This window comes from Nicotiana tabacum, chromosome 17, assembly GCF_000715075.1.
Source record: "Nicotiana tabacum cultivar K326 chromosome 17, ASM71507v2, whole genome shotgun sequence".
In the NCBI taxonomy this organism is placed as follows: domain Eukaryota; kingdom Viridiplantae; phylum Streptophyta; class Magnoliopsida; order Solanales; family Solanaceae; genus Nicotiana; species Nicotiana tabacum.
In genome coordinates this window covers 71,485,726-71,498,589 of record NC_134096.1, presented here as the reverse complement: position 1 = coordinate 71,498,589, position 12,864 = coordinate 71,485,726, and the positions used below count along the sequence as shown (strand labels likewise).

Genomic DNA, 12,864 nt, shown 5'->3' with positions numbered 1-12,864 from the left:
CGGATACTTGGACTAGCAACTAATCATCTCACCCCTCACACAACTAGACCGTAAAAGAGTATAAAGTCGAGAACCCACAATAACCACACTCAAGTTTAAAGATCACTAACTGGATGCGAGTCTCCCAGATATTGGCGAGTCTCAACAACTGGATGCAGACAGCTACTTCAAAGTTGTCTGACTTATCTAGTACTGTTGCAGCGCAATCATCTACACAGGCACCACAGGTCTCCTCTGATCTTGATGAGAAGCTGAAGAAGATTCTGGACAACTAGAAGATGATCATGGACACTTTGATACAGCAAAGATTGGTTATTGAGGAGTTGGGCAAAGAAGTGAAGAAGATGAGTAAGTCTCAGGCAAGCAAGAAATCAATTGACAAGCTCGGGAAGGAGGTGACCAGACTTTCGACATCCGGAGACCTACCCTTTTATATGTTACTTGACCCAGACCAGTCCGCCCCAGATTCATCAGCACCATCTGCACCGGTTGTATGAGCTGGCCAGTCTAAGGAGTCAGACCTTACTGCCGACACTGCTAAGGCAGTGCGTGCGATGTTTACCACTCTCGCCACGCCTAGATTTGATGATGATGAGATGCAGTTGGTTGACTCAAAGGGAGATGATGTTAATGGGGACAGTGAGATGTCCAAGGATCCTTAGGGAGTTTTCTTCACCCTCTCCTTTCACTCTTATTTTGTTAACCATTAGGGACAATGCTTACTTTTATTCGGGGGGAGGGGGGAGGGAGGGGTAGAATTTATTTGATTTGACATTGACACATTTGGATACATTTGAACTATAATAATTGGATGATTATGTTCATTTTCTTATTTGTAGTTTATCTATCTTTAGTAGTTATTGTTTATTAGCTTCTTCATTTTTTCTACTTTAGTTCTTGTTTTGCTAGTAGCTTCTTTTTATGTTTTCGTAGATAATAAACCTTTAATTTTCTTAACGCCACGGTTCTTTCCAAAGGTAGTTTTTGTGTGAACCGGGTGACTCGTTCCAACGATAGATGGCGTGATAACCTTCTTAAGGGAATGAGCCCGTTTTGTGTTTAAGTAATAATAATGTAGTAATGAACAAAAGGCCTAATCAAGTCATTCTCGAAAAAGAGTTACTCATATTTCATTTGGTACCAACAGACTTAACTATGTGCTTATGGTTTGAAATAAGATTTTTGAAAGAAAATAGATCCAGTTAGTGACTTTGAGACTTTTGAGTTGACTTTGGTAATCATCGAGTGGTTTATTGGACCATAGTGATCTTTACACTTGAGTATGGTTGTTGTGGGCTCTCGATTCTATCCTCTTTTACGGTCTAGTTGCGTGAGGGGTGAGATGATTTTTTGCTAGTCAAAGAATCCGTGTGAATGGTCTAGAACTTACTCCGAATGTGCTTCAAGGCGAAATCCTAAGTTTTGTTTGGTTTGAGAAATGATTGTAGGCTTTTCTTGGCCCATTTGAGCTTTCTATTGCTAACCAATGTCGTTATACCTAGTCAAGCCCCTTTGAGCCTCTACCCTTTCTCATTTGATAATCATGTTATAAGCGTTTACCCATTTTGTCATGATCCTCTCTTAGCACCCGGATCTTTCTTAACACTCTTGTGAAATAAGTGGATTAAGGCATAAGTTTGGGGGGAGAGTTGAGGAATTTGAAAGAGGTATCAAGGCACCAAAAAGAGAAAAGAAATGATCTCTATGAAAACAAGAGGCAAGAAAAGGAAAAAAGAAAAAGAAAAATGCAAAAAAAAGAATAAGTGACAGGGTTGATGGGTTCAAAAAGAGGTAATGATCCCTAACATGAGCATCAAGGGAGAAAAAAAATGAAATAAGCAAGAAAGAGAGATGTCAAGTCTCTCTAGCTCCCAATAAAAAGAGATTGCCTCTAAGAATTGAAATTTGTGAGCCGAGAAATGAAAATGTGGAGTGCTTAAGGAATGAATGACTCACCATTGACTCGTTATAATGACCTTTTACTTTGAGGAGGTGGGAACTAATCTATTTGTTTGAGGACAAGCAAAGACTTAAGTTTGGGGGAGTTGATAAGTGTGGACTTTGATGATGCATGACTGCCTAATTGGCCGTAGCTCGATGGTAAATGATGATGCATGACTATCCAACCGGTCGTAGCTCGGTGATAAATGATTATGCATGACTGCCCAACCGGCCATCGCTCGGTGGTAAATAATGATGCATGACTTCCCAACCGGCCGTAGCTCAGTGGTAAATGATGATGCATGACTGCCCAACCGGCCGTAGCTCGGTGGTAAATGAAGATACATATAATACTACATTATGAACACATTAACATCTTTATTGAATGCCTCAATACAGAGTTAGGAACATACTTAGGCATGCTTTGAATATCATTTTACAAGAATGGATAACGTAGACATTCTTAACTACTAAGAGTAGAATCATTTAAGAAATAATATTACGTTTACGTATCGTTATTTGGATCATGCCAGAAGAAGGAAGGATTAGACTTAACATGCCTTTAGTGACGACTTTATCGAAGGCGACGAACTTGGCCTTCTTCACACATAATCTCAATAAGTGAAAAAAATCAGATCCTTTAACTAATTACACCAGTAGATAATTTCACTTGTTAAACAACAAGGATGCCTTCGTTGTTGTCATTTTTGGTTCATTGCAACATACACTTTCTAAAGAAAAATTTGCTATTTAAAGAAGATTCTCACTTTCAAATTGTTTCCACTTCTTAGCATCTGTACTTTATTTTGTCTTAGTAGTAATGTAAAGTACATGTAGGTCCTACTTTCGACCTAATTTAATAACCCTTTGGAGTGGATGAGTCCTTTCTAAAGAAAAATTTGCTAGTCAAAGAAGATTCTCACTTTCAAATTCTTTCCACTTCTCAGCATTGTACGTTATTTTGTCTTAGTAGTAATGTAAAGTACATGTAGGTCCTACTTTCCACCTAATTTAATAACCCTTTGGAGTGAGTGAGTCATAGGATGTGATACGAATATACATACACATATATGACACCTTTACCAAGTATCTTTCCCTTATTCAAACCATGGATAAGAATGTCCATTTATTAGGTGGGACCTACTTAGAACAACAAATTAGATTTCCTATCCCCTTAATCCTTACTCATCCACTGTAAGTGCAAATAAATAACAAATCCATGTATGGTAATAAAATTGAAAATTAAAAGTCCTTATACCATACTTTCAAAATTATTTAATAATCAACTCATCACATTTATATTTAAAGAAAATCATAAGTTCTTTATAAATTTAAACTATACTAATATATCATAAACATTATGACATCTAGAAAATATATGTTATAAAATTATAATTTTTCCATCCAAATGTCAAGAGTATAAATTTTTGTACTATTAATTCTCAAAATGGGTAAAGATAACTTTTATTATGAGAAAATAATTTCTAGAAAGGATATAAACATAAGTTTTCTTATTAGGAAGAAATTTCTTTTCTTATAATACATAAAATATTATTTAAAACTTTCCTCATATAATGTGTTTAACTAAAACTTATCAAAAAATATTATACTAATAACTTTTGATAATCATATTTATCCAACATTTACAAAAGAATGTTTCTCTTAAAAGAAAGTACCATATCAAGGCAATATATAACGTTTTTGAAATTTAATAAACTTACGGGGTCTTACATCTATAACTTAATGTACGACCTTAATCTCTTCCAACTAACATGGTTTTACTACGATGCATCCAAACACTAAAGTACGAGGTGTTACACATATATCCCTAAATAAATTCTTTTAAAATTCAATTAAAAGAAGTAATTTGAAAGTTCACATATATCCCTAAATAAATTCTACTTTTAAAGAATTTACAATCTAATTATCTTTGTCTTAAGTCATGCATATAACTTTGTTCCTAAAATAGAAATTAAAAATTTAAATATTTAACGAAATCTATCATAAGTTGTAACCCTAGCATAATCTTAATCTTCTAACATAGAAATTCTAGCATTAATATAATCAATAGGAGTAAACTCTTAATTTAATTAAATATTAACTAAACTCTAATTTATACAATTAAAATAATTAAAAGTCCTTAAATTCAAAAATATAGATAACTAACCTTGAAATGTTAGGAGAGGTGATTTCATTTTGGGTGGCGGAGGATGACCAGTGTGCTATGATTGCCGACGGAGTAGTGGTGGAGGAGGAGGCAGTGGTGGCGGAGGAAGCAGTGGGTGCCGGCGGAACAGTGGCAGGGGAGGGGAGGGAGACTTCTAGGTACTTTATTTTTGGGTGAGGAGGGAGATAAGAGTTGATTTTGGATGGGGATTTGGGGGATCGCGACTGTAGGGAGGAGAAGAAGAGAGATGGAAGAGAGATAGACAAAAGAGGGAAAGGGGAAGAACCCGTCTGTGGCGGATCTAAATTAAAAATTTCTAACCGAAAATTCGGTCGGTAAGTTAAAATGGCCTTTGACCGTTTGACCACGACCATTCCGATCGAAATCAGTTGGTAATTTAATTTTAAATTAAAAAAAGAAATTATATAATTTAAAAACCGACCGAATTCGGTCGGTTTTAGCCAAGATACAAATTAATTATAGGTACTATATAATATATATAATTAATTGTGTATGTATATATATGTATATATTCATACATACATATATATTAAGAGTATATGTTGTTGTTGCTACAACTTAAGTTTTAATATAGCACTACATCTTATAGCACTATACATTTTGTTTTTAAATGTGTTATAGCATGTTGGATGTCGATACTTAGACTCGATCGCTCATGAAGTATCCGAGCAAAGTACTAATAAGGTAATCGAGAATAAAATATTCAAGACTGTGTCGATTGTATACATCTTGGAGCATCTAGTCACTCATTATACCGAAGCATCTAGTCACTTAAACTCCAAGATTTATTATCTTATTTAGTCACCGATCAAGCATTCGAGTATGAACAATTGAGAATAAATCATCAACGCTAGTCATATGTATGTAAGTGTAAATTATCATAAATGAAATAAATCATATACTCTATTAGAATCTATTACACGTATACGAATATGAAGTGTAATTTATACGAAAGCACACGGATGATAAATATTATATATATAATTGATCGAGTTTAATTGATATAGTCGTTGTATCCAACATGCTATGATATATATATATATATATATATATATATATATATATATATATATATATATATATAGAGAGAGAGAGAGAGAGAGAGAGAGAGAGAGAGAGAGAGAGAGAGAGAGAGAGAGAGAGAGAGAGAGAGAGAGAGAGAGAGAGAGAGAGAGAGAGAGAGAGACATGGAAAAAAATAATTGAGCCTGGGAGGGAAAAATTAAATCAAAATTTCCAACCGAATTCGGTCAGTATACTTGAATTTTTTTAATTAAACTTTTTTTTGATAGATAATATTTATGTGACGAGGTCTTGGTCAAATATTGACCAATAAATAACCTAGTAGCTTAAAGTTGAACCATATCAGTGTTAATCATAAAATACCGTAGTAATCATATTGATGAAACATACAATTACAAATTATATATTGGGTGAGAGTTACATATCAGAAAAATCAAACAAACCGAGTAAACAAAATAAAAGGCACGTATTCCACTTAGTAATAATATTATGGGACCAAATAAACATGCAAAATCATACAACGAAACAGAAAGGCAGATTTCAAACTCCTCGTAATTAAAGACTTGGAACTGAGGAGGAGGCAAACTCAAGGAGTTCCTCATCGCATTCAAATGCAGACATATGTTGTTTCTGCAACATCACTCGCGCCTCCACGCCTCGCCCAGATACACTCTTTCAGGTTTTCCCCATCCAAAATCTACATTGTAGAATGGGAATTTGCAAAGGTTGCTGCAAAAATACATAGTAGTAGTAGTACAATTTTCATCTTTTTCTTCAAATGGTAATTTTCCTTTTTTCATGGAATCTACTATTTCTAAGACCAGTTCATTTTCATCAACTTGGTCTTTCTTGTACGCTACCTCAACTTCCTTCCTTAGATTATGAACCAATCTTGGCAACTCAATATCTTGCGTAGCTGCTGTGGAGAACACGGATAAGAGATTTCCAATTGCACGTCGTGGTAGACGAGGTTTGATCATTGTACGTACATTTAAGTAGTGAACCAACTTTGATGGTTGTATATTTGCAGAACATGATGCTGCTGCCTTTGTTGCAGATTTGTAAATAAGTGCACTGACAACTTCAGCCCGTGTTAGGTTCTCTACTCCTGATTCAACTGCTATCTTCAATCCCAAAAAATGTCAGTCATTTTTTGCTAGATAAATTTATTTAAATAGGTGACACATTTAAGAGTGCCTTTAACAAATACATTCAAATCTTTCAATAACAATATCGTCATATAACAACCATTCACTATAAAAGACAAGTTTATTTTGGAACCAATATTCATGCTATGTTATAATATATGTTTTTTATAACAACACTTCATTATAACAATCAAAAAAATCTGGAACAAACAGATTGTTATAAAGAGGTTTGACTGTACTCTAATAGTCGAGACTACTCCTAAACTTGTAACAATTAACTTAAAATTCTAATTTACTTTTAATGATAAATTTTATATTCTTAAACTTCGTGCAAAGGTCAAACTATGCCACATAAACGAGAACAGAGGTACCCCGAATATCTTTGTAAAAGTAATGTGCACAAATTTTAAAAGACATATAAAAATAGCTAGTGAACTAGTGGTAATATTACCTTAGCACGAAGAGCATCCAATTTGGCGATTGGAAAAATGAGTCTTTTCTGTACGCACTCACTAACATTAGACATAATTTGTGGAGCAATAAGAGGACCATTTAGTGAAGAGAAAATAGAATCTCCTACAAATCTAGGAGAAGGAACTACAAATCTACGATCACGAGTGACATTAGCCCAATGATTAAGAAAATTAATCACAGAGCAACCATCGCCAATCTTATGCGATAAACATGCACTAATGGCTATTCCCCCACAATCAAACTTACTTAATTGAACCACAAGTAAATTATCACCTTCATAATTATTCTTCCAAGGCAAGTCCTTTGGAAAAACTATACTCTCTGCATCAGTTGCATGAGGATGGTTAAGGATTTCAGACATAGGACAATTTATTTTAACACTCAAGAACTCAGCTCCCATGTCATTACACTCAACAGTAGCATTGTCTCTCAATATTCCTGCGTAAAGATAGTAAGAGACTAGAGTTTGTGACAGAGATGTCTGCAACAAATCAGCTATATGGGAAAGTTGAGAATTGTTTGACTCTTCTCTTTGCGGTTTAGGGTAAAAAAAGGCCACAGGAATGTACATATTACTGAGGGATTGATCGACGAAAGATAGCTTGTGAAGTCTAAGTGTAGAAGGGGTGAGAGTAGAAGGTTTGACGAAGGATTTGTCACAAATGGAAACAAGTGATGATAATAATGCCGAAGCGGCCATGATATGGTTAATGAACAAATAACACTACTTCAATTCCCTAGCTTTATGCGATACTCCTATATATCAATTAATTGCCTACGCCATTTTGATGCATAAATGGACACATATATATACACACAATTGGAAATTAGTATGACACTATGACTATATACGCGCACACAAGGAAATACTAAGTATCAGTGGCGAAACGAGAAAATTCAATAAGAGTATTCAAATTTTGATCATCCTTTGCTAGTGGGCTATGCAAGGGTGTTCAAAGTTTATTTTTAATCAATATCAAATAATATTTTACCTTATACGTAGTATAAACTTTCGGCGAAGAGTGTTGAGTTGACCACCTTTGGGCCAACATAGCTTCGCCCCTGCTAAGTATGGCCAGTTAGGTATATGTACACTTACCTAGGAAAAAATAAAAGTAGAAATTGATATTTATAGGTTTATCTACGACGATTCCTTCGGTCTTAATTTATGTTATGTTATTTCTTTTTATGTCTAAAAATGACATATTTTTATATTTATAATTATTGTAACATTAAATTTTATTTTATTCTTAATTAGATAATTTATAGTCGTACAATTTATGACTTGTTTTAAATTACAAACCAAGAGTTGTGATCAATGCAAGAACAGATTGTATGGTTGAGGAAGCGATGACGGTAGTGATCTTTTCATAAATGGATGGATACAGAGACGATCCATATATACGTCTTATTTTTACTGTTATATCGAGAGCTACTTTATGTATTGTTTGGCTTAAAAAGGGATGATGGATTTCTTGTTGGAGCCCAATAATGGAAATGTGTGGAGGATCATTTCGTGCGTGGAGCCGACGGCTATAAGCGACTATTTTATTGCTTGTTAAATAAATGTCACAGTATTACTATAGTAAATATTTTACAAAAAATGTGAAATTTAAAAAATATTTACCACTTGATTAACCAAAGGAAAATAAGATGCTTCTCTCGAAAAAATATATTATAATAATAATAATAATAATAATAATAATAATAATGCTAATAGTAATGGCAATGATAATAATCTATATACTATATTAAAAGCACGAAATCCTTAGCGAAATGTCGTTCACTTTTTTACCTTTTAAAAATAGATCTTACATCTGATATAATAGTCATTTATAATAATTATTTTCTAATATTTAAAAATTCAAAATTAACTAAAATTTACGTGTTACATCATTCCTTATTTGTATCATGTAGGAGTCCTAATATTTCAACTAATCAAGAATCACATCTTCAAAGTATGTTGCCTTCGTTATACGACTTCCGCAATTGGAGATTTCCTTGAACATATATATTTTTTTTCTTTTTTCATCAAGTCTATTTATTTGCAGTGTATTTATGTCAGTTTATCCTTCATTCCCTTGCCTTTTATTTGAGTTTTTTTTGGTCTAAAATTAATATTAGTTGCACATAATTTTGGCATCATATCTGTCAATGGTTCGGTTCAGCCGGTTATTTTATAAAATTTGTACCATACCAAATTTTCGGTTATTCTATTATGTATAACCAAAATTAAACTTTTCGAAATCGTCCCAATCATGCCGGTTTCTCTTCAGTATCGGTACGGTTCGGTTAATTTTCGGTATTTTTTAAAATATAATATAAAATTCACCAGTAGAAGTAGAATGCAATAACATATGTTCTTTTATATGATTTAGCCAAACTCTCTAGACATTTTTACTGTTTAAAGGGTGGTGAATTAAAAAAATGAAAGATGGCTAAGTAAATCATTCCTTTTTTGAATTAGATAGGAAATTTTAAAATTTAATAATTTAAATTTTAATTAAAATTTATCTTATAAAAATATTTTAAAAAAAGAAATATTTAACTTCGAACCATATTTATAATGCAAAAGCATTCTAACACGAAGGACAAGATTATTTTCATAAAACCTATAACATATATATTCCTCAATCATAACTGGTAGTAGAATTATCGTGATATGGTTACGTGATATGAAATTCATGGTGTAAGTTAGCAATCAAAAGTTCTGAAATTAGATTTTAAAATGTGTAATTTGAAAAAGATTTTGCCGGGGTGGGGGTGGGGGGAGGGGAATTAAAAATACAAACAAAAAAAAATTGCGGGGGGAGAGGGTGCGGGGTAGGATGGATGACTGGATGGTGCAGAAAAACGAAAATACAAAAAATACAAACAAAAACAAAGGTAAAAATAAAATTGCGCGGGAGGGGGGAGGGATTGGGGGGTGGGTGGTGCAGAAAATCGAAAAGAATAGAGTGGGGCAACTTAAATAGCTTGGTTATAATTTTTAAACTTAGATACAAAAACTAATGATGGGGCAACTAAGTAAATTTCTAGATAAATTTGGTTGAGATCCTTTTGTTTTGGATGAGTTTCGTGGGTTGTATTTGGGCTACTTCATGGGTCAGAATGAGCTATAAAAAATAATAGATTATCTTGGGTTCAGCCCAAATAAACTCATGAGCTAAAATATTTGTAGCCCAACCCATTAATCTCTTGGGCGGTTGGATGAGTTTGGGCTCAAAATGCCATCCCTAATCATAACCTACTTTTCGAGTATATTGGTAAAACTCATACTAAGTAAATAGAAGTTTGCATTAAATGAGGGCATGTACGCCACAACACACCCATATATTTATAACAAAATATAGTTTTGATATTATGCAGGTTATTTTTATTAGGAACAGTATCTATGCTGAAATAAAGTACAAGTGAAATTATTTTTCATAGAGAATTACAAATTAAAGGTTGTGAATTGTAATTTTTGTCTACAATTTCTCATGTACAGTTATCAGTTCAAATTAACTTATTCAAGAATTTCGCATAAGGTTTTTGGATGATTGTATTCTATAAGAAAAAGATTAGTTATGATCGCATAAGGTACACGCGCAACGAGCGTATACTGAGACTAGTAATAATACTAATACGAATGATTTTTTATAGCTTACCGTAAGTGATGGCCGGAGCTGCGAGATTACTATATTCATAAATCATACTTAATTCATAAGCAAGGGATTCGAGAGATGAAAATGATTTTAAGGATTGTAAGACGTTGGTCGAGTAGGAATTAGAGCGCCCAAGCACTAAAGTCCGTACACAACTCATTCTTTTGCTACCTGTTAAGCAGTGCAAATGTAAATCATATCTTCTTCGTTACATAAGAATGAATAGATCTTTTGTGTTACATGAGAAAGAATGGTTCTTATTAAGTGCAATGGATAGATTTTCGGTACATTTATAAGGTACACAGTTAGTGTGCTTATCAAATTCTTGACGGCATTTTGACGTTACTTTAAATATAAAATGTACATTGTTGATTTCTGATGTAATGCTGTAATTTCATATATTTTGACGTTATTTATCCTACTTGCTTGTTGTTTGGATGCTAATTTGTGCGACAATTGAGCTTAATAGAGTTTATCTTACGTGTAGGAATGCTTGGACATGAAGTAGAGAAAAGTTGCACGAAATGGTACCTCAAAGCTATAAAATGGAGCAATAAAAGAAGACGTGCAAGGCAATGAAAAGTCACAGCCATAGACAGTGCAAGGCTTTGTCCATGGCATTGTCATTGGCATCTCTGATAGTGCCTCGTGGGGTAGTGTTGGTGCCTCTGATGGTGCCTTGCGGAGTAATGTTGGTGCCTCTGACAATGCCCCGCGCCATCGATGCTCATCCAAGCCATTTTTATTTTCTCATTATGTTTGGACGTGTAGATCTCGGCCTCACCATATAAATACCTCTTAAAGTTAGTTTTTGAAGGGTTAGACATCATTAGAGAGGCAGGAGGCTACGAAACACTCTCGAACTGGAATCACAAGAGTTTTGTCTCTCCGCTTTTCTTTTAATTTGTAGTTGAATGCTTTTGGATATTATTATGATTATTTACACAATTATGAGTAGCTAAACCAGTCATCTAGGGTTGATGGAACCAATTGTTAGATGAAGTTTCTTGATTGCGTATTGATATAATTGAATCGTTTTTACTCTCTAATTGTTCAACTAAGTATTTTCTTGTGGTTAATTAAAGGGGCCTTGATTAATCATGTCTAGTTATTTTATGCTGCTTGAGAAAGAACACTTGATTAGATTGTTGTTGATGAACTACGACACTTTCGAATAAGTTAAGAGATTAATTACTTGGATTTAAAAGCGAGATTAGAGATAATAAAGTGTCAAGACCCAAAATTTGCGTGTCGTGATGTCGCCTATCTCAATATTAGGCAAGCCGACAACCTCAATAAGCCACAATTTCTTTTAAGTTTGAAAATATAATATTTAAATTTAATAGGAAAACTCCACTCATACTGATATAAATACACTCCCAAAACCTGGTGTCACTGAGAATCTAAATGAAAATATAGTCTGACTGATAAAATACTATCTGAAAATATATAGAATAGTACAAATAACTGAAAGAAAAGAGAGACAAGGTCTGCGGACGCCAAGCAGGTACCTCGATAGTCTCCAACAGATAAAACTCTGAAATCTAGCAGACGCCGTATCCGGAGGTACTTGGATCTGCACACGAAGTACAGAGTGTAGTATGAGTACAACTGACTCCATATACTCAATAAGTAACAAGACTAACCTTTGGGCTGAAAGTAGTGACGAGCTCCACAGGTACAGTCCAATATAGAAATAACAGTACAGAAATGTAGGCATGCTTTCAAGTTCAACAGTTAAACTCAGTACAAATAAAATAGATCAATTCTCAATGATATAAGGACTATGAAATCTCTATATCTACATGCCAATGTACATGTTGTATGTGATGCGCCTCAGTGGAAACCTCGCGTACTCACAATCTCAAAATATTCAATAACTCAGTACTGTATATGGACACTCCATCCCAGGGAAGATCCATCCCATACACACACACACACACACACACACACACACACACACACACACACACACACACACACACAAAAACTGACAATCAGTCACTCAATTCTGTATAAGGCCAATCCAGCCCAGGGGAAGATCCATCCCCAGATATAAATAATTCGGACAAGATCCATGTCCAGGGAAGATCCATCCATCATATGAGTAAATAAATAAGGCAACTACGTGCCTTGGGAAGTCCATCCCAAATATAAACATCAATGGCGCTCACTGTGGGGAGTGCAGACTCCGGAGGGGCTCCTTCAACCCAAGTGCTATATAAAGCCAGTATGACCTATTTTGGTGTGCAGTATGATCCCATAATAATAAAGCCTATAAGGCATGTTGTGGCGTGCAGTCCCGATCCATATAATAATAAATATAAAGTCAATTTGGCCTGCTGCGGTATGCAACTCGATCCCATAAATATCCTCACAAATGGAGGAACATGACTAGGAATGGAATTTATATTTTAAAATAATTAATTCAATAGCAACGCGGC

General features: G+C 34.2%; 1 pseudogene; it reads right to left on the bottom strand.

The window, feature by feature from the left end:
• Positions 1–5,527: 5,527 nt before the first annotated feature.
• Positions 5,528–7,644, bottom strand: LOC107766029 (acyltransferase Pun1-like; annotated as a pseudogene).
• Between the last annotated feature and the right edge of the window lie 5,220 nt (positions 7,645–12,864).